We start from the raw sequence: 22,145 nt of genomic DNA, 5'->3' as shown, positions 1-22,145 counted from the left end.
TGAAGAAGTTGAATGATTCTGTGAAGATCTACAAGACCTTCTAGGACTAACACCCAAAAAAGATGTCCTTTTCATTATAGGGGACTGGAATCCAAAAGTAGGAAGTCAAGAAATACCTGGAGTAACAGGCAAATTTGGCGTACAGAATGAAGCAGGGCAAAGGATAATAGAGTTTTGCAAAGAGAACACACCGGACATAGCAAACACCCTCTGCCAACAACACAAGAGATGACTCTACACATGGACATCACCAGATGGTCAATACCTAAATCAGATTGATTATATTCTTTGCAGACAAAGATGAAGCTCTATACAGTCAGCAAAAACAAGACCGGGTGGCTCAGATCATGAACTCCTTATTGCCAAATTCAGACTTAAATTGAAGAAAGTAGGGGAAACCACTAGACCATTCAGGTATGACCTAAATCAAATCCCTTATGGTTATACAGTGGAAGGGACAAATAGATTCAAGGGATTAGATCTGATAGACAGAGTGCCTGAAGAACTATGTGCAGAGGTTCATGACATTGTACAGGAGGCAGGATGATTGTACAGGATTGTACAGGATGATCAAGACCATCCCCAAGAAAAAGAAATGCAAAAAGGCAAAATGGTTGTCTGAGGAGGCCTTACATTTAAAATAGCTGAGAAAAGAAGAGAAGCAAAAGACAAAGGAGAAAAGGAAAGATATACCCATATGAATGCAGAGTTCCAAAGAATAGCAAGGAGAGATAAGAAAGCCTTCCTCAGTAATCAATGCAAGGAAATAGAGGAAAACAATAGAATGGGAAAGACTAGAGATGTCTTCAAGAAAATTAGAGATAACAAGGGAACATTTCATGCAAAGATGGGCACAATAAAGGACAGAATGGGGAACTTCCCTGGTGGCTCAGACGGTAAAGCATCTACTCTCAATGAGGGAGACCTGGGTTCAATCCCTGGGTCAGGAAGATCCCCTGGAGAAGGAAATGGCAACCCACTCCAGTACTCTTGCCTGGAAAATCCCATGGATGAAGGAGCCTGGTAGGCTACAATCCATGGGGTCGCAAAGAGTCAGACATGACTGAGTGGCTTCACTTTTTTCACTAACAGAAGCAGAAGATATTAAGAAGAGGTGGCAAGAATACACAGAAAAACTATACAAAAAAGGTGTTCACGACCCAGATAATCATGATGGTATGATCACTCACCTAGAGCCAGACATTCTGGAATGTAAAGTCAAGTGGGCCTTAGGAAGCATCACTACAAACAAAGCTAGTGGAGGTGATGGAATTCCAGTTGAGCAATTTCAAATCCTGAAAGATGATGCTGTGAAAGTGCTGCACTCAATATGCCAGCACATTTGGAAAACTCAGCAGTGGCCACAGGACTGGAAAAGGTCAGTTTTCATTCCAATCCCAAAGAACTACCATATGATCCAACAATTCCATTCCTGGTTATATATCCAAAACATACACACACACACACACACACACAACTGAAAGCACTATTTCAAAGAGATACATGCACCCCAATGTTCATAGCAGCATTATTTATGATTGCCAAGATATAGAAGTAATCTAAGTGTCCATCACCAGGTGAATGGATGAAGATGTGGTAAATATATACAATGGAGTTTCCCTGCTGGCTCAGACAGTAAAGAATCTGCCTGCAATGTGGGAGACCTGGGTTTGATCCCTGGGTTGCAAAGATCCCCTGGAGAACTCCTTATTGGAGTGGCATGGCTACCCACTCCAGTTTTCTTGCCTGGAGAATTCCATGGACAAAGGAGCCTGGTTGGCTACAGTCCATGGGATTGCAAAGAGTCAGACACAATTGAGTGACTAACACACACACACACATACAATGGGATACTACTCATCCATAAAAAAGAATTAAATTCTGTCATTTGCAACAACATGGATGGACTTGGAGGATATTATGCTAAGTGAAATAATTAGACAGATAGACATATGGTGGTAGAGGTGATTTAGTCGCTAAGTCATGTCTGACTCTTGCAAACACATGGACTGTAGCCCGCTAGGCTCCTCTGTCCATGGGATTTCCCAGACAAGAACACTGGAGTGGGTTGCCATTTCCTTCTCCAGGGGATCTTCCTCACTCAGGAATGGAATCCACGTTTTGTTTCCTGCATTGCAGGTGGATTTTTCACCACTGAGCCACCAGGGAAGCCCGAAGACATATGATATATATGATACTATGTGTGGAATCTAAAAATTAAAACAAACTAGTGACTATAACCTGGAGGAGGGGTATGGCAACCTCCTCCAATATTCTTACCTGGAGAATCCCCATGGACAGAGGAGCCTGGCGAGCTACAGTCCATGGGGTCACAAAGAGTGGGACACAACTGAGCGACTAAGCATAGCACACAGCAGAGAGACTGTAACAAAATGGAAAGAGACTCACAGGGGCAGAGAACAGGATAATGCCAGTGGGAAGAAGGAATGGGGGTGAGGCAAGAGAGGGGTAGGGGATTCAGAGGTACAAACTGCTATGCATAAAATAAATGAGCTACAAGGATATATTGTACAACACAGGGAATATAGCCAACATATTAGAATAACTATAAAAGAAGTATAAGCTTTAAAACTGAATCGATAGGTTGTACACTAGTAACTTACATGATATTGTATATCAACTATATCTCAATTCTAAAAAGATTTTAAAAAACAAAGCATTTTCTACTCAAAAAAAAAAAAAAAAAAAAGCTGTGAACTGATTAGAATCCCATCCTAGGTGAACAGTGACCTCCTGGCCACCACTCTGAGCAAAGTCCCAACCCAAAAGGTCCATCTTAACTCATCTGACTGGGCTTAGGAGAATGGGTAAGGGAGAGGCCAAAAGTGTGTGTGTTGGGGGGGGTGGTGACTGGCAGAGGGATGAGATGGGAAGAGAGGCTCCGGGGAGAGGCAGCAGGGAGGGGCGTGTTGGCAGCAGTCTCCACCCCCAGAAGGCAAGCCTGAACCTCAATTCCCTGTCAGTGAAATAGGCGACCAATACCCTCTTCGCAGGATTGTGAAAAGTAAACATGAGGCTCGGCACAGGAGTGACTGGAAGTGAATTCGCTTCTTGGAAGCTCAGAGTAGTACATTTCCCATTATTACTGGTGCTGAGTTTCGATATGCCAAGAGCTCCAGCAAGCCAGCTAGACCTGGGAGGAGGATGGTTAGAGATGCCCTAGTGGGTAGAAAGGCAATGCCAAAGAATGCTCAAACTACCGCACAATTGCAGTCATCTCACATGCTAGTAAAGTAATGCTCAAAATTCTCCAGGCTTCAGCAATATGTGAACCGTGAACTTCCTAATGTTCAAGCTGGTTTTAGAAAAGGCAGAGGAACCAGAGATCAAATTGCCAACATCCGCTGGATCATGGAAAAAGCAAGAGAGTTCCAGAAAAACATCTATTTCTGCTTTATTGACTATGCCAAAGCCTTTGACTGTGTGGATCACAATCAACTGTGGAAAATTCTTCAAGAGATGGGAATACCAGACCACCTGATCTGCCTCTTGAGAAATCTGTATGCAGGTCAGGAAGCAACAGTTAGAACTGGACATGGAACAGACTGGTTCCAAATAGGAAAAGGAGTACGTCAAGGCTGTATATTGTCACCCTGCTTATTTAACTTATATGCAGAGTACATCATGAGAAACACTGGGCTGGAAGAAACACAAGCTGGAATCAAGATTGCTGGGAGAAATATCAACAACCTCAGATATGCAGATGACACCACCCTTATGGCAGAAAGGGAAGAGGAACTAAAAAGCCTCTTGATGAAAGTGAAAGAGGAGAGTGAAAAAGTTGGCTTAAAGCTCAACATTCAGAAAACTAAGATCATGGCATCCGGTCCCATCACTTCATGGGAAATAGATGGGGAAACAGTGGAAACAGTGTCAGACTTTATTTTTTGGGGCTCCAAAATCACTGCAGATGGTGATTGCAGCCATGAAATTAAAAGACGCTTACTCCTTGGAAGGAAAGTTATGACCAACCTAGATAGCATATTCAAAAGCAGAGACATTACTTTGCCAACAAAGGTCCGTCTAGTCAAGGCTATGGTTTTTCCTGTGGTCATGTATGGATGTGAGAGTTGGACTGTGAAGAAGGCTGAGCGCCGAAGAATTGATGCTTTTGAACTGTGGTGTTGGAGAAGACTCTTGAGAGTCCCTTGGACTGCAAGGAGATCCAACCAGTCCATTCTGAAGGAGATCAGCCCTGGGATTTCTTTGGAGGGAATGATGCTAAAGCTGAAACTCCAGTACTTTGGCCACCTCATGCGAAGAGTTGACTCATTGGAAAAGACTCTGATGCTGGGAGGGATTGGGGGCAGGAAGAGGTGGGGACGACAGAGGATGAGATGGCTGGATGGCATCACTGACTCGATGGATGTGAGTCTGAGTGAACTCTGGGAGTTGGTGATGGACAGGGAGGCCTGGCATGCTGCGATTCATGGGGTCGCAAAGAGTCGGACACGACTGAGCGACTGAACTGAACTGAACTGAGTGGGTCCCTCCAGCGCACTGTTTCAAGGGAGCCAGGTACAAACCCAAGCTTTGGAGGCAGCAGACCCGAGTCTAAAATCTGTTGTTGTTGTTCCGTCACTCAGTCGTGTCCGACTCTGCAACCCCTTTGACTGCAGCACAGCAGGCTTCCCTGTCCTTCAGCATCTCCTGGAGCTTGCTCAAATTCATGTCCATCGAGTCGGTGATGCCATCCAACCATCTCATCCTCTGTCTTCCCCTTCTCCTCCTGTCTTCAATCTTTCCCAGCATCGGGGTCTTTCCCAATGAGTCAGTTCTTCACATCAGGTGGCCAAACTATTGGATCTTGAGCTTTAGCATAAGTCCTTCCAATGAATATTCAGGACTGATTTCCTTTAGGATTGACTGGTTTGATCTCCTTGCAGTCCAAGGGACTCTCAAGAGTCTTCTCCAACACCACGATACAAAAAGATCAATTTTTTGGCACTCAGCTTTCTTTATAGTCCAACTTTGACATCCATACATGACTACTGGAAAAACCATAGCTTTGACTCTATGGACCTTTGTCAGCAAAGTGATGTCTCTGCTTTTTAATATGCAGTCTTGGTTTGTCATAGCTTTTCTTCCAGGGAGCAAGCATCTTTTAATCTCATGGCTGCAGTCATCGTCCACAATGATTTTGGAGCCCAAGAAAATAAAGTCTGTCACTGTTTTCATTTTTTCCCCATCTATTTGCCATGAAGTGATGGGACCAGATGCTGTGATCTTAGTTTTTTGAATGTTGAGTTCTAAGCCAGCTGTTTCATTCTCCTCTTTCACCTTCATCAAGAGGCTCTTCAGTTCCTCTTAGTTTTCTGCCATTAGGGTGGTGTCATCTGCGTATCTGAGGTTATTGATATTTCTCCCGGCAATCTTGATTCCAGCTTGTGCTTCATCCAGCCTGGCATTTTGCATGATGTACTCTGCACAGAAGTTAAATAAGGAGGGTGACAGTATACAGCCTTGATGTACTCCTTTCCCAATTTGGAACCAGTCCATTGTTCCATGTTTGGTTCTAACTGTTGCTTGTTGGTCTGCATACAGTTTCTCAAGAAACAGGTAAGGTGGTCTGGTATTTCCATCTCTTTAAGAATACTCCACAGTTTGTTGTGATACACACAAGGCTTTAGCGCAGTCAATGAAGCAGAAGTAGATGTTTTTCTGGAATTCCCTTGCTTTTTCAGGCATCCCTGGTGACCCAGACAGTAAGGAATCTGCCTGCAATGCGGGAGACGCTGGTTCAATCACCGGGTTGGGAAGATCCCCTGGAGATGGACATAGCTACCCACTCTAATATTCTTGCCTGGAGAATTCCATCGACAAAGGAGCCTGATGGGCTACAGTCCATGGGATCGCAAAGAGTTGAACATGACTGAGTGGCTAACATGCATTTACTTTTTCTATCATCCAGTGGATATTGGAAATTTGACCTCTGGTTCCTCTGCCTTTTCTAAACCCGGCTTGTACTAGAAGTTCTCAGCTCATGTACTGTTGAAGCCTAGTTTGGAGAATTTTGACCAATACTTCGCTAGCGTGTGAGATGAGTACAATTGTGCGGTAGTTTGAACATTCTTTGGCATTGCCTTTCTTTGGGATTGGAATGAAAACTGACCTTTTCCAGTCCTGAGGCCACTGTTGAGTTTTCCAAATTTGCTGGCACATTGACTGCAACACTTTCAAAGCATCATCTTTTAGGATTTGAAATAGCTCAACTGGAATTCCATCTCCTCCACTAGCTTTGCTTGTAGTGATGCTTCCTAAGGCTCACTTAACTTTGCATTCCAGGATGTCTGGCTCTAGGTGAGTGATCACACCATCTTGGCTATCCAGGTTATTAAGAGCTTTTTTGTACAGTTCTTCTGTGTATTCTTGCTACCTCTTCTTAATATCTTCTGCTTCTGTTAGGTCCATACTGTTTCTGTCCTTTATTGTGCCCATTCTTGCATGAAATGGTCCTTTGATGCCTCTGATTTTCTTGAAGAGATCTCTAGTCTTTCCCATTCTATTGTTTTCCTCTATTTCTTTGCACTGATCAGTGAGGAAAGCTTTCTTATCTCGCCTTGCTGTTCTTTGGAACACTGCATTCAGATGGACATATCTTTCCTTTTCTCCTTTGCCTTTCACTTTTCTTCTTTTCCCTACTATTTGTAAGCCTTCCTCAGACAACCATTTTGCATTTTGCATTTCTTTTTCTTGAAGATGGTTTTGATCATCACCTTCTGTACAATGTTATTAACTTCTGTCCGTAGTTCTTCAGGCACTCTCTCTATCAGATCTAATCCTTTTAATCTATTTGTCACTTCCACTGTATAATCATAAGGGATTTGAATTAGGTCATATCTGAATAGCCTAGTGGTTTTCCCTACTTTTGATTTAAGTCTGAATTTTGCATTAAGGAGTTCATTTTATAAGCCACAGTCAACTCCCGGTCTTGTTTTTGCTGACTGTATACAACTTCTCCATCTTTGGCTGCAAAGAATATAATCAATCTGATTTCGGTGTTGACCATCTGGTGATGTCCATGTGTAGAGTCATCTCTTGTGTTGTTGGAAGAGGGTGTTTGCTATGACCAGTGTGTTCTTTTAGCACAACTCTATTAGCCTTTGCCCTGCTTCATTTTGTACTCCAAGGCCAAACTTGCCTGTTACTCCAGGTATCTCTTGATTTCCTACTTTTGCCTTCCAGTCCTCTATGATGAAAAGGACATCTTTTTTTGTGTATTAGTTCCAGAAGATCTTGTAGGTCTTCATAGAACTGTTCAGCTTCCTCAGCATTAATGGTTGGACATAGATTACTGTGATGCCGAATGGTTTGCCTTGGAAATAAACCGAGATCATTCTGTCGTTTTGAGGTGGCACCCAAGTACTGCATTTCAGACTCTTTTGTTGACTGTGATGGCTACTCCGTTTCTTCTAAGGGATTCTTGCCCATAGTAGTGGATATAATGGTCGTCTGAATTGAATTCACCTATTTCCTTCCATTTTAGTTCACTGATTCCTAAAATGTTGATGTTCATTCTTGCCATCTGTTTGACCGCTTCCAATTTGCCTTGATTCATGGCCTAACATTCCAGGTTCCTATGCAATATTGCTCTTTACAGGATCAGACTTAACTTCCATCGCCAGTCACATCCACAACTGGATGTGGATTCTGTCCTTTATTATGCTCAAAACCTGCCTCTGAGCTTACTCATTGGGTTACCTTAGGAAAATTATTCTTAACTCACAGAGATTATTTTCTTCTTCTCTGTAATCAGATGTTACTTTTGATCTCATGAGTTTGCTGTGAGGATGAACTGAGAATACAGAAAGTAACTGACAGTGTAAGTGTTCAAGAAATAGCGACAATTATTTAAAAAAACTTTTCTCCCTCTTACTCTCCCTGAAACTGCAACTAAGGACTGATTGACTGCAGTATGTCCATTCCTTCATTCACTCTTTTAATATTTCATTCATTCATTTCAACATTTATTAAGCCAGACAATGTGCTACAGCCTAAGAACACAAGACTAGGAAATCATTAAAACAAGAAAAATACATGTATTTCTCCCTTACTGTATCCCTAGCTGCTAGGCTTTGAATAAATAATGGCCATATGAACCAATAGTATTATCTATTTTCTTGAGCATGTTGCATGCCAGGTGTGAAGGTGGTTGTTTGTTTTTTTTTTTTTTTTTGCCACTTCCATGATGTTTGAGGGAATCTCAGTTCCCACACCAGGGACTGAACCCAGGGCCTCTGCAGTAAAAGCTTGTAGTCCTAACCACTGGACTGCCAGGGAATTCCTAAGCTAAGCATTTTGTCTGCATTAGTGCAATGTATCCTCAGAAGAGTCCTAGAACATAAGACCTGTAAAAATCTCATTTGCTGATGTTTATGTAAAACTGAGGCTCAGAGCAGTTTAGTTGACCAAAGTCACAAAGGCAGGAAATGGAGACCCTCTAATCAGTATTAGTTTAGTTCAGTCTCTCAGTCGTGTCCGACTCTTTGTGACCCCATGGACTGCAGCACACCAGGCTTCCCTGTCCATCACCAACTCCCAAAGCTTGCTCAAACTCATGTCCATCGAGTTGGTGATGCCATCCAACCATCTCATCCTCTGTCCTCCTCTCTCCTCCTGCCTTCAATCTTTCCCAGCATCAGGGTCTTTTCCAAAGAGTCAGATCTTCGCTTCAGGTGGCCAAAGTATTGGAGCTTCAGCTTCCGCATCAATCTTTCCAATGAATATTCAGGGTTAATTTCCTTTAGGATTGACTGGTTTGATCTCCTTGCGGTCCAAGGGACTCTCAAGAGTCTTCTCCTAATGACTGAATTATTTTTTTTTATTATCATTGCTATCATTGTACCTGATTTCCAGGGGCTTATACTGAAGGTCAGATGGCCTTTTCCTGCCCAGACTTACCCTATACGGGCTGCTGCTATGGCTACACACTTGGGCAGATTTGGGTTCAATTCCAGTTCATCGCTGGCGAGTTACCTACCTTCCCGGAACCTCAGCTTCCAGTTCCACTCCTGAGAAATGAGACTGAGTAGGGGTTAAATTTGCCTGGAGTAATGGCAAATTTGGCCTTGGAGTACAGAATGAAACAGGCCAAAGCCTAATGGAGTTTTGCCAAGAGAACACACTGGTCATAGCAAACACCCTCTTCCAACAACACAAGAGAAGACTCTACACGTGGATATCACCAGATAGTCAACACTGAAATCAGATTGATTATATTCTTTGCATCCAAAGATGGAGAATCTCTATATAGTCAGCAAAAACAAGACTGGGAGCTGACTGTGGCTCAGATCAGGAACACCTTATTGCCAAATTCAGATTTAAATTGAAGAAAGTAGGGAAATCCACTAGGCTATTCAGGTAAGGTATCAAACCCCTTACGATTATACAGTGGAAGGGACAAAGAGATTCAAAGGATTAGATCTGATAGAGTGTCTGAAGAACTATGGATGAAGGTTCAAGGTTCGTGACATTGTACAGGGGACAGGAATCAAAACCATCCCCAAGAAAAAGAAATGCAAAAAAGTAAAATGGCTGTCTGAAGAGACCTTACAAATAGCTGTGAAAAAAAGAGAATTGAAAGGCAAAGGAGAAAAGGATAGATACCCATTTGAATGCAAAGTTCCAAAGAATAGCAAGGAGAGATAAAGCCTTCCTCAGTGATCAGTGCAAAGAAATAGAGGAAAACAATAGAATGGGAAAGACTAGAGATCTCTTCAAGAAAATTAGAGGCATCAAAGGACCATTTCATGCAAGAATGGGCACAATAAAGGACAGAAACAGTATGGACCTAACAGAAGCAGAAGATATTAAAAAGAGGTAGCAAGAATATACAGAAAAACTATACAAAAAAGATCTTCACGATCCAGATAATCATGATGGTGTGATCGCTCACCTAGAGCCAGACATCCTGGAATGCAAAGTCAAGTGGGCCTTAGGAAGCAGCACTATGAAAAAAGCTAGTGGAGGAGATGGAATTCCAGTTGAGTTATTTCAAATCCTAAAAGATGATGCTTTGAAAGTGCTGCAGTCAATATGCCAGCAAATTTGGAAAACTCAGCAGTGGTCATAGGACTGGAAAAGGTCAGTTTTCATTCCAATCCCAAAGAAAGGCAATGCCAAAGAATGCTCAAACTACCTCACGATTGCACTCATCTCACATGCTAGTAAAGTAATGCTCAAAATTCTCCAAGCCAGGCTTTGACAGTATGTGAACCGAGAACTTCCACATGTACTGGAAGCTGGTTTTAAAAAAGGCAGAGGAACCAGAGATCAAATTGCCAACATCTGTTGGATCATCGAAAAAGCAAGAGAGTTCCAGAAAAACATCGATTTCTGCTTAATTGACTACACCAAAGCCTTTGACTGTGTGGATCACAAAAAACTGTGGACAATTCTTCAAGAAATGGGAATACCAGACCACCTGACCTGCCTCCTGAGAAATCTGTATGCAGGTCAGGAAGCAACAGTTAGAACTGGACATGGAACAACAGACTGGTTCCAAATAGGGAAAGGGGTATGTCAAGGCTGTATATTGTCACCTGCTTATTTAACTTATATGCAGAGTACATCCATGCTGGGCTGGATGAAGCTGGAATCAAGATTGCTGGGAGAAATATCAATAACCTCAGATATGCAGATGACACTACGCTTATGGCAGAAAGCAAAGAACTGAAGAGCCTCTTGATGAAAGTGAAAGAGGAGAGTGAAAAAGTTGGCTTAAAACTCAACATTCAGAAAACTAAGATCATGGCATCTGGTCCCATCACTTCATGGTAAATAGATGGGGAAACAGTGAGAGACTTCATTTGGGGGGGGTGTTCCAAAATCATTGCTGATGGTGGCTGCAGCCATGAAATTAAAAGACGCTTACTCCTTGGAAGAAAAGTTAAGACCAACCTAGACAGCATATTAAAAAGCAGACAAAGACATTACTTTGCCAACTAAGGTCCGTCTAGTCAAAGCTATGGTTTTTCCAGTAGCCATGTATGGATGTGAGAGTTGGACTATAAAGAAAGCTGATGAAACTGGAGCCTATTATACAGAGTGAAGTAAGCCAGAAAGAAAAACACCAATACAGTATACTAACGCATATATATGGAATTTAGAAAGATAGTAACAATAACCCTGTGTACGAGACAGCAAAAGAGACACTGATGTATAGAACAGTCTTATGGACTCTGTGAGAGAGGGAGAGGGTGGGAAGATTTGGGAGAATGGCATTGAAACATGTAAAATATCATGTATGAAACGAGTTGCCAGTCCAGGTTCGATGCACGATACTGGATGCTTGGGGCTGGTGCACTGGGACGACCCAGAGGGATGGAATGGGGAGGGAGGAGGGAGGAGGGTTCAGGATGGGGAACACATGTATACCTGTGGCGGATTCATTTTGACATTTGGCAAAACTAATACAGTTATGTAAAGTTTAAAAATAAAATAAAATTAAAAAAAAAACTAAAAAAAAAAAAAAGAAAGCTGAGCACCAAAGAACTGATGGTTTTGAACTGTGGTGTTGGAGAAGACTCTTGAGAGTTCCTTGAACTGCAAGGAGATCCAACTAGTCCATCCTAAAGGAGATCAGTCCTGGGTGTTCACTGGAAGGACTGATGCTGAAGCTGAAACTGCAATACTTTGGCCACATGAGGCAAAGAACTGACTCATTGGAAAAGACCCTGATGCTGGGAAAGATTGAAGGCAGGAGGAGAAGGGGACCACAGAGGAAGAGATGGTTGGATGGCATCACCGACTCAATGGATATGAGTTTGAGTAAACTCTGGAAGTTGGTGATGGACAGGGAGGCCTCGTGGGCTGCAGTCTATGGGGTCACAAAGAATCAGACACGACTGAGCGACTGAACTGATTGAGGGGTTAAATGAGTAAATGCCCAGCACCTTGCCCAGTGTACCAGAGTCGCTTTTTCTTTCCTCCTTCCTTCCAACCCTCCAGGACCACTGTCGGTCTGCACACTATGAAGGGTGCAGTGGACGCCGCACTCTTCCGATGGACTCTGGCGCAATACCGAGCACTGCCTCCAGGGGGTGCCATCACACCGACACCCCCTCCAGGGCCCCTCGCCCCAGGGATTGTTGTTCCCACCGTGGCCGCGCGGGGTCGCCTGGGCCTAGAGTTTTCAGGGACCGAGGGAGCGCGGGAGGCGGGCAGGGTGGAGCCCGCGATGATGAATCAAGTTGGTTCTTCGGGTATCACAGTGATAATAATAAACCATAATAATAGTAACAGCACCGGATCCAGCAGTAACCAGCTGTTACCGATTTAAAAGGCGCATTCGCGTGCTGAGAGGCGGTGGGACTCAAGGGAAGGAGCCAGGCTGAGTCTAATCCAGACCGCTCATTCTCGCGTTCCGGGCGCTCTGTAGCCTTGAGCCTCTCTGAGCCTGCTTCATCAGCATTAAAATGGAAACCAAATAATACAGTTCTTGAGAGGAATGCTAAAGTTGAAACTCCAGTACTTTGGCCACCTCAAGCGACGGGTTGACTCATTGGAAAAGACTGATGCTGGGAGGGATTGGGGGCAGGAGGAGAAGGGGACAACAGAGGATGAGATGGCTGGATGGCATCACCGACTTGATGGACGTGAGTTTGAGTGAACTCCGGGAGTTGGTGATGGACAGGGAGGCCTGGCGTGCTGCAATTCATGGGGTCGCAAAGAGTCGGACACGACTGAGCAACTGAACTGAACTGAACGGAGAGGTATAAATGTGCTCTTGCAGAGCTCAGCGGAAAGCAACTTGAGTAAGTGCATTTACTGTATTGATAGTTCTCCCCTCTTTCCTGTGAGGGAGCTATTATTCAATTCCCTTTACTGCTAAGGAGACTTGGGAGACCTTCCCCAGGCTCCCTGGGCTGGGTCTCTCTCCTAGGAGAGCCCAGAGGCTAGTCGAGGAGCTCACCCTCTAAACCCACCGCTCAGCAGCTGTCTCCTCTCTCTGGAGGTGCAGGTTCCCCTTCAGACCCTCAGGTTCCTCTGTATACTGCCTTTCCACCCCTAGGTACAGTACGGGCTTCCCTGTTACCTCAGGGGGTAAAGAATCCACCTGCAATGCAAGAGACACGGGTTCAATCCCTGGGTCATGAAAATCAGATCCACTGGAGGAGGGCATGGCAACCCACTCCAGTATTCTTGCCTGAAAAATCCCATGGACAGAGTGGCCTGGTGGGCTACAGTCCAAAGGGTCACAAAGGGTCTGGAGTGATTGACAGGCTTAGGCCAGCCGACTTCCTCTGGCTAGTCTATACCACACCCTCCACCCCCTAAACTGAAGCTATGCCTTCTCCTTGTCTACCTGCTGCTGCTGCTGCTAAGTCGTGTCCAACTCTGTGCGACCCCATAGACGGCAGCCCACCAGGCTCTGCTGTCCCTGGGATTCTCCAGGCAAGAACACTGGAGTGGATTGCCATTTCCTTCTCCAATGCATGAAAGTAAAAAGTGAAAATGAAGTTGCTCAGTTGTGTCTGATTCCCAGCGACCCCATGGACTGCAGCCTTCCAGGCTCCTCCCTCCATGGGATTTGCCAGGCAAGAGTACTGGGGTGGGGTGCCATTGCCTTCTCCGCTTGTCTACCTACTTCTTCCAAAATCTCACCCAGTCACTTCCTCCAGAAAAACCTTTTCTGGGCTTTCTTCCCAGGTCCACACGGCCTTTGCACATGCTGTTCCCTCTAGTTGTTGTTGGGGTTTTTTTGGTGGTTTTTTGTTGTTGTAGTTGTTGTCAGTACCACAGGGCATGTGAGATCTTAGTTTCTGGATCAGGGATTGAACCCATGCCCCCTGGAGTGGAAGCACAGATTCTTAACCACTGGACTGCCAGGGAAGTCCTGTTCCCTCTAATTAGAACAGCCTTTCCCTCAGCTATAAACCCTGTTAGGGCACAGCTTAAATATCACCTCTTCCAGGAAGTCCACCTTCACTATGCACCTGCCGCCCCCTGTGCTTCTAAACAGATGGCAGCACAGGGGATTGCTTTTTCAGGGCTTCATCCACCACTTTTTTGTAGAGATGCCTCTGAAAGCGGAAACTGCACCTCTTGAAGGCTGCATAGCATCCCTGGGCGGGGCCCAGCAACTGGGACAAAGTGAATGTTCAGTGAATGCATGGCCTTTGAATGAGTGATTAGACACAACTGGGTCCACTCACTGAATGGAAGCACAGCCTCAACTCAGAGGCACAAGCCTAATCTCAGAATCAGAGGCAACAGTCACATATGGAGTCACACGCACGCACAGACTCACAGTCATATGCCAGAGGCATGTGCACAGAGCCGCATTCATCTGTGCTCACTTCTGCTTCTCGGTGTCTGAGGTACCTTTGTGTCCGAGGTATGCAGGCTCTCTCTTCTGTTGTGACTTAGGGTCCTTGAGAACAGTTGTGTCTCCTTTCCCAGCCTGGGAACCCCTAGAGAGGGTGAATTGTCCCCATCAGACTGGGACTCCCAGGGGAAGTGTATGTCTCCCCAAGTAGTTTGCGGGGCTCGGCCAGGGAGTGTCTTCCCTAGCCGCTGGAGTGCTCTTGGATTAGGCTGTTTCCCACATCAGACTTGGAACCCTTGGGGCAGGGCCATATCTCCCCGACTAGCTAGCCTCAAGACAGACTGGGTCTGATTAAACAGGAGCAGAGCTGAGCTGGATATTCCCCATCAGACTGGTGGCTCCCACGGGCATGGCTGTGTCCCCTTGACCCCTCTCCACACCTGTCACCTGCCCACCAGCTGGGCCCTCCTCTCACCATGGTAGTGATCAGGGGCTTTGGAAGCAGCAGCAAAACTAACAGGAAATCTGGGAGTAGCTGGTCCTGTAGGATCCCCCAGAGGTGATGAGATCAGAGAGGCTTCAGCAGGGGAGACATGGCCCAGCTCTGTGTATCCAGCAAGTCCTTCATGTGTCTTCCCTTCATTCACCAAGCCTGTCCTGAGTCCCTGGACATGACCCTGAAGCCTCCACCTTTATTGTTTAATTCACTCACCAATCCAATCCTGGGAGGTAGGTGTGACCATCATCCCATTTCTACATGAGGAAACTGAGGCTCAGAGGAGAGCAGTTGCCTGCCTTAAGTCACAGAGCTGGGAAGTAGCAGAGCTGGGCTTCCCACGGCACAGGCTGTCTCCTTCCAGCCTAGGTTTGAGGGACGCTGGGAAGGTCGGGTCAACTGGGTGCAGTGACTGTGTGTGTGTTTCTGGCTCGGGCCTGTGCAGCTGGCTAGAAGACAGGACTGCCAGGGGATGGGAGTGCCTGGTAGGGTGATGGGGAACAGTGAGGAGAAGCAGGTTCCGCAGGCCGCCGGCCAGGACAGGCAGAGGTGGGCTGGGCCTGGAACCCAGTCTTCTGTTCCCAGCACCAGCGTCCCCTCGCCAGCCCGCTCCTAGCACTGGAGTCCTGGTTGCAAGTCCCATTCATCGTCTGACCCCTCTCTAGACCTCGCTTTTTGCATCAGAGAAACAAGGGCAGAGACCTGGGTTTGGGGGGGTTGGTTTATAGCGCCGGGGGATTCCTGCTCCTTTAAGCCTTTCTCCATGGAGAGGGTGCGGCCAGCCGCAGGTGAGCAGAGTTGCCACATCAGCAGGGCAAACCCCGCCCCATCCCCTCCCCCAGCTCCGGAGGGAGGCCCCCGAGGCCCCAGAGGATGGTGGGAAGTGGGTGGAGAGAGCGTTCAGCCCGGTTGGCTGGAGGGGGTGGTGGTGGCTGCACCGGTGGGCTGGGGAGACTGTGTGAGAGTACCTGGCTGTGCTATACCTGACCGAACATCCGTGAATGTTCCAGAGTCCTCCAGGAGTGTGCATACAAGTGTGTGGCTTTGACTATGAGAACGTACTCAAATGTGCAAGAATGTGTGTCACTGAGGGTGTCTTGGTGTGCCCCCGTGCACGGATACCTCTCAGCGTGCCAGAGTATCCCTGGGCCTGAGTGTGTTCCTTTTGTGTCTCTGTGAACGCATTTGAGTGTGCAAGTGTGTGCCTTTGTGTTTGCCCTTGTACATGTGGATGTTGTCGACAGGAGCTTGTATGAAGGTGTCTGAAGGTGTGGATATACTTACGCGTGGGTGAGTGTGTGAATGTCTCTGAGTGTGTCCTTGTGTCTGGGAGTGACTCCGTGAATGTCCTGAGCATACAGGAGTGTGTGAATGTCTCTGAGTGTGTCCTTGTGTCTGGGAGTGACTCCGTGAATGTCCTGAGCATACAGGAGGGTGTGAATGTCTCTGAGTGTGTTTCCAGTGTGCATTGGTGGGACCACGTGGACAAGGGCTTGTGTAACTGTGTTGCTAGCAGTCTTCTGAGATCAGGTTTGAACCTTTGTGAGTCCACATCGAGCCACCTCTACCCACTGACCCCTGAGCCTTCAAAAAGCCCAGCCTCTGTGTCCCCCTCCCTTCCTGGTGACTCACCTCCCTGCCATCCCTGCCCCTCCCCCACCAGCCTCCTGTATTGAAGGGCCGTCCCCTCTGTGCAGTTTGCCTTCTTCCCACCCAAAGGGAGTCTCTGTCACTTCCTCCAGGTAGCCTTCTGTGATCAGAGAAGGAGCCCTAACATTAGCTCAGCAGTTGTACCTCCACTTGACAAATGAGAACCTGGGCTCAAAGTACCGCAGTGACCACAGCAGGCCCCATGGTAGGCACATGCATTTGATCCCATGACTTCTACAGCTCAGGGTAAGACCCCTGGCCTCCTCCCCATCAGTGGTCCCAGTCCGGGGCTCAGGGAAGGAGGAAGGGCTTGGCTATTCCTGTGTTGTCATTTCATTCACTCCAGTCTTGCTCAGAGGTGAGACAGCTTGCCCAGGTCACAGTCGGGGAGTAGCTGAGGCAGGATTTGAACCCCGGTCTCTTGAGCTCCGGAGCTCATGCTTACAGGGGCTGGGTTGAGGGGTGGGGGGGTTAGTCTGGGGCTGACTGGCCACTGGTCCCAGAGAAAAAGGCATAAAGGTGATGAGATATGAGTAGAAATGAGGAAAGGTGGCTCAAGGCAGTTCCCATGGGGCGTCATACCCAGAACGGAGGTGATACAGACTCACGTGTGCCCCAGGGCGTGGCAGGACTTGCTGTTCTAACTGAAGCCTGGCTTCCTTTCTGGGGGCCCCTTCCCCTGGACTGAGGCACTGGGTTGAGGGAAAATGTAACTAAGGAGCCACATGGAGCAACCTCTGTGCTAGCTGGTCACAAGTGTTTTGTTTGTTTTAATTTTTATTCTCTATATTTTTAAATTTATTTTTTAATTGAAGGATAATTGCTTTACATATTCTATATTAAAGTATAGTTGATTAACAATTTTGTGTTAGTTTCAAGTGTACAGAAAAGTGATTCAGTTATACATATACATGTATCTTTTTTTTTTTTCAAATTCTTTTCCCTTTTAGGTTATTACAGAATATTGAGTAGAGTTCCCTGTGCTATGCGGTCACAAGTTTTGAAATTCCACCATTCCACCATTTCTCTGACCTATGTCCCCTGGAGGCCTCCTTTTTTAGATCAGAACCCTAGACTCTGGGGGAAGTTTCTGGAGCCACCTCCCAGCCTAAGGGAGTCTGATTGGAGTGAGGGTCTCATATTGATGGAAGTCCTGGATGCCTTTCTGGTACAGGGGTGGGAAAAATGAAACAGGACCAAGAGCCAGAAGGAGCATGGATGGTGGACCCCCAGGGAGAGGCTGGAACAAGCTCTTCACTGCAATCTCATTTCACTCTCCCAACAGCCCCCAGGGCAGGCCTTACTCCCCGTATTTCTAAGGAGAATACTGAGATGCTGAGAGCCAGATACCTGGCAAAACAGGACTCGAATCTCATCTTAGACTTCAGGTCCAGGACTCTTACTACCCTTTGTGGCCCCCTCTGGATGGGCTGGGAAGAGCCAGAGAGGCAGGAGCGGAGAAGCGGTGTCCCTTTGTCTCCTTCAGATGAGGAACACGGAAACACTCACCCTGGGCTTCAGGTGCTGTGCTTAGTCGCTCAGTCTAAGAGCAACTCAGTCTTTGCGACCCCATGGACTGTAGCCCGCCAGGCTCCTCTGTCCACGGGGATTCTCCAGGCAAGAATACTGGAGTGGGTTGCCATGCCCTCCTCCAGGGGAATCTTCCCAACCCAAGGATCGAACCCAGGTCTCCTGAATTGCAGGTGGATTCTTGACCATCTGAGCCACCAGGAAAGCCCCTGGGCTTCAGGAGATGGGGCTTAAGGAAGACAGGGAGGTGGCCCTCATCTCCAGGCCTCACAGGTCACCAGAGGTGTTTAGGAAGCAAGCAGCTCCCCTGACCTGGAGTCTTGCGTTGGTCACGGCTGCAGGCTCCCAAGTCTGACCTTTAGTGTCACAGAGGCTCGGTCATTCTGAGCCTTCACTTCTGTCCTTCCTGCACGTCCTGCATGCCTAGACTCCTTGCTCAGCTTGGCTCCTATGACCTTGTGACCCTGTCCATGCTTCTTTCTGGGCCACTCCCTTATTCTCCAAGAGATGATCTGCTTTGTTAAGTGAATCTGACTCCTGGAGGGCAATTTATGGCCAGCTGAGTGAGATCCAGACCCACCTCTGGTCCAGTTAGTGGCAGGGCAGTTAGGCAACTTAGTTCAGATTATGTTGTTGTCGTTCAGTCGCTAAGTTGTGTCTGACTCTTTATGACCCCATGAACTGCAGCATGCCAGGCTCCCCGTCCTTCACCATCTCCTGGAGTTTGCTCCAAGTCATGCCCATTGAGTCAGTGATGCCATCCAACCATCTCATCCTCTGTTGCCCCCTTCTCTTCCTGCCCTCAATCTTTCCCAGCATCAGGGTCTTTTCCAGTGAGTAGGCTCTTCACATCAGGTGGTCAAAGTATTAGAGCATCAGCTTCAGCATCAATCCTTCCAATAAATATTCAGGGTTGATTTCCTTTAGGAATGACTGGTTGGATCTCCTTGTAGTCCAACGGACTCTTAAGAGTCTTCTCCGGCACCACAGTTCAAAAGCATCATTCTTTGGTGCTCAACCTTCTTTATGGTCCAGCTCTCACATCTGTATGACTACTGGAAAAACCATAGCTTTGACTATACAGACATTTGTTGGCAAAGTGATGTCTCTACCTTTTAATATGCTGTCTAGTTTTGTCATAGTTTTTCTTTCAAGAAGCAAGCATCTTTTAATTTCATGGTTACAGTCACTGTCCATGTGATTTTGCAGCCCAAGAAAAAAATCTGTCACTGTTTCCATTTTTCCCCCATCTATTTGCCATGAAGTGATGGGACCAGATGCCATTTTTTGAATATTGGGTTTTATACCAGCTTTTTCTCTCTCCTCTTTCACCTTCATCAAGAGGCTCCCCTTGGCTTTCTGCCATAAGAGTGGTATCATCTGCATATCTGAGGTTGTTGTTTCTCCTGGCACTTTTGATTCCAGCTTGTGATTCATCCAACCTGGCATTTCTCATGATGTACTCTGCATAGAAGTTAAATAAACAGGGTGACAATATACAGCCTTGATGTACTCCTTTTCCAATTTGGAACCAGTCCAATGTCTGCTTCTAACTGTTGCTTCTTGGCTTGCATACAGGTTTATCAGGAGACAGGTAAGGTGGTCTGGCATTCTCATTTCTTTAAGAATTGTCCACAGTGTTTTGTGATTTACACAGTCAAAGGCTTTAGCCTAGTTAATGAAGCAGAAGTTTTTTTTTTTTTTTATTCTTTTGCTTTTTCTTATGCTTATTCTTTTTCTTTTTCCAATGGATGTTGGTAATTTGATCTCTGGTTCCTCTGTCTTTTCTAAACCCAGCTTGTACTGGAAGTTCTCCATTTATGTTGAAGTCTAGCTTGAAAGATTTTGAGCATTATGTTGCTAGGATGTGAAATGAGTGCAATTGTGCGGTAGTTTGAACATTCTTTGGCATTGCCTTTCTTTGGGATTGGAATGAAAACTGACCTTTTCCAGTCCTGTGGCCACTGCTGAGTTTTCCAAATTTGTTGACATATTGAGTGCAGCACTTTCACAGCATCATCTTTTAGGATTTGAAATAGCTCAGCTGGAATTCCATCACCTCCACTAGCTTTCCCCATAGTAAAGCTTCCTAACGCCCAGGACTGTGGGTGAGCCAGGCATCTAGACATCTCCCTTGAATCCAGACCCTGATTTCAGCTGCTTCAATGAAGCTGGAGACAGTGCCCCACACAGGGCTGGCAGGGCTGAGTTGTGGTGGCTCTTCTGAGGCCGACGTAAGTGAAGTCAGCCACGGAGCTTTGGGGCTCTGTCCAAAGGTGTGGCTGTGCCGTGCGGCTTGTGACCCTCGTGCCCCTGTCCAGGGCACTAAGGATCACCATCGTCTCCCACCTCCCTGACTTGGGTCTCCCTACTGTGGGTCTGCTTCTCTGTGTCCTGGAGATGCCTGGAACACCCCGTGGCCACCCCACCACTCCGGACTTGGGGGTGTGAGCCACAGCCTCTCTGCCTGCAGGTTTGACTCTGTGTCCCTGACCCTGCAGCTCACAGCCTTTTTCCCTTGCTGCCTGGGTGTCCTGTTTCCGGCCTTCCTGTGTGGCCCTAACCAACCCTGGGCCGGCCTGAGGGGAGGGGTGGAGGGGATGGGAAGGATGTGCACAGTGCAGCGCTTGTTCAGGGGATCAGGGTGGGACCGATGCCTGCTCTTGTGTTGCAGCCTCTGGCTTGAATCTTGGCAAGCTGTGGGTGGGGGGGTGGGGGCTGCCTCTCTGCCTGCAGCGTCATCTCAACATCCGTCCCACTGGCAGAGCGGGCCCAGAGCCATCATGGAACCTGACCAAGAAGGCCCTTAGCTGGGTTCTCCTTCCAGGCTATTATTGATCCCTTTGCCTCTAGCTCCTCTGTCTCATGGCCTGTGCGCTGGACCATGACAAAGACAAGGACATGCTGAAATGGGTATACCAGACTGGGGATGCAACACTGGTCTCAGGGTGGAAGGTTCCATTAGGGAGATATGGAATCAGTGAGAGGATGGGCTCAGTGAAGGGGATTGGAGGCTCAGTGAAGGGCATGGGGGCTCAGTGAGGTGGGGGGGTCAGTGCGGGGGGATGGGGGCTCAGGCAGGCAACACCAAACAGTCCTCAGCAGCAAACTGTGAGGTCTTAGGGGCTCAGGAGTCAGGGCTGAGAGCAAGGCCCTGGAAGCCAGTGAGAGGGTAGTCTGGCCTGGGGTCACTGCAGACTTGAGAGTCTCTCCAGGTTTTCTCATTTCCTGGGTGTTTCCTCCCACCTCGGGGGTCCAGAAAGGCAATTTGGAACCCTGGGATGGCCCTAGCCAGGGATCTCAGGGACCACCTCACTTACCCCTCAGGTTATAGCCCTTGGCAGGCCTCCAGGACTGGGAGAGGGAGAAGGGATGGGCAGTGGGACCATGCCTCAGATTCTTGAGATTTATTCCCCCCTCCTTAGCAGCCCCCTCACCACTGAGTCCTTCCTCTTTTACAGAGGGCCTCCCCCTTGATTGAGGTCACCCCTGTCCCTTGAGAGTCCCCAGCTCTCTTTGATCTCCGTCCCCTTACTGAGCTCAGATCCCCTTCACAGAGCCCTCACGCCAGAACAGAAGCTGGTAAATCTTTCAGTGGAGTCCTTTAGGCCCTGTTCTTTCTCACCTGCCGGGAGGGCTATCTGGACCCTAGACCCATCCACTCAGGTTGGACCGAAAGCCCTATTGCCCAAAGAATTGCAGGGGCAAGGAGAGAAGAGGTGCTCATTTGTATTCATTTGCACAGAGTTATTTAATATTCAAATGTCCGAGCTTGGGCTGGTGAGGAATGGCTGCTAGCAGACTTGCAGTTTTCGTGTTTCATTTTTAGTGAGGGAAACACCCAAATCCTCCTCCCTCTCCAGTTCCCCCATTTGGGGCCTGACTTGGCGAGAGCCTTAAGTTGGCCTCTGCAGAGAAGGTACAACTTGGAGAATGTTAAGTAGGAGCTATTTTGGGTACCAGACCCCAGAAGCTTGCTGAAGACAGGTGTGAAGTGGGAGAAGAAGCAAGGATTCCCTCCCCTTTTCCCAGAGGAAGCCAGGATCTAAAACTGGGAGTATTAATAGAATGAAAAGGGGGAAAGGTTTTTAGAGTATTAAAAACTGAAGGGGTTCTTAGGGATTTCTTAGACTTTTCTCTGGCTACACAGGGTACGTGTATACACCACTGCTCCATTCT

The 22,145-nt window shown here is 47.1% G+C and overlaps 1 long non-coding RNA gene across 1 annotated transcript in view; it reads left to right on the top strand.

The window, feature by feature from the left end:
• LOC112582947 overlaps positions 1-22,145 on the top strand; it is a 40,489-nt gene that overhangs the window by 9,442 nt on the left and 8,902 nt on the right. The gene's annotated exons all lie outside the window — the stretch shown is intronic.

Source organism: Bubalus bubalis, chromosome 2, assembly GCF_019923935.1.
Source record: "Bubalus bubalis isolate 160015118507 breed Murrah chromosome 2, NDDB_SH_1, whole genome shotgun sequence".
Classification (NCBI taxonomy): Eukaryota; Metazoa; Chordata; class Mammalia; order Artiodactyla; family Bovidae; genus Bubalus; species Bubalus bubalis.
The sequence above is the reverse complement of the archived record's forward strand: the minus strand, read 5'-3'. Positions and strand labels throughout refer to the sequence as shown.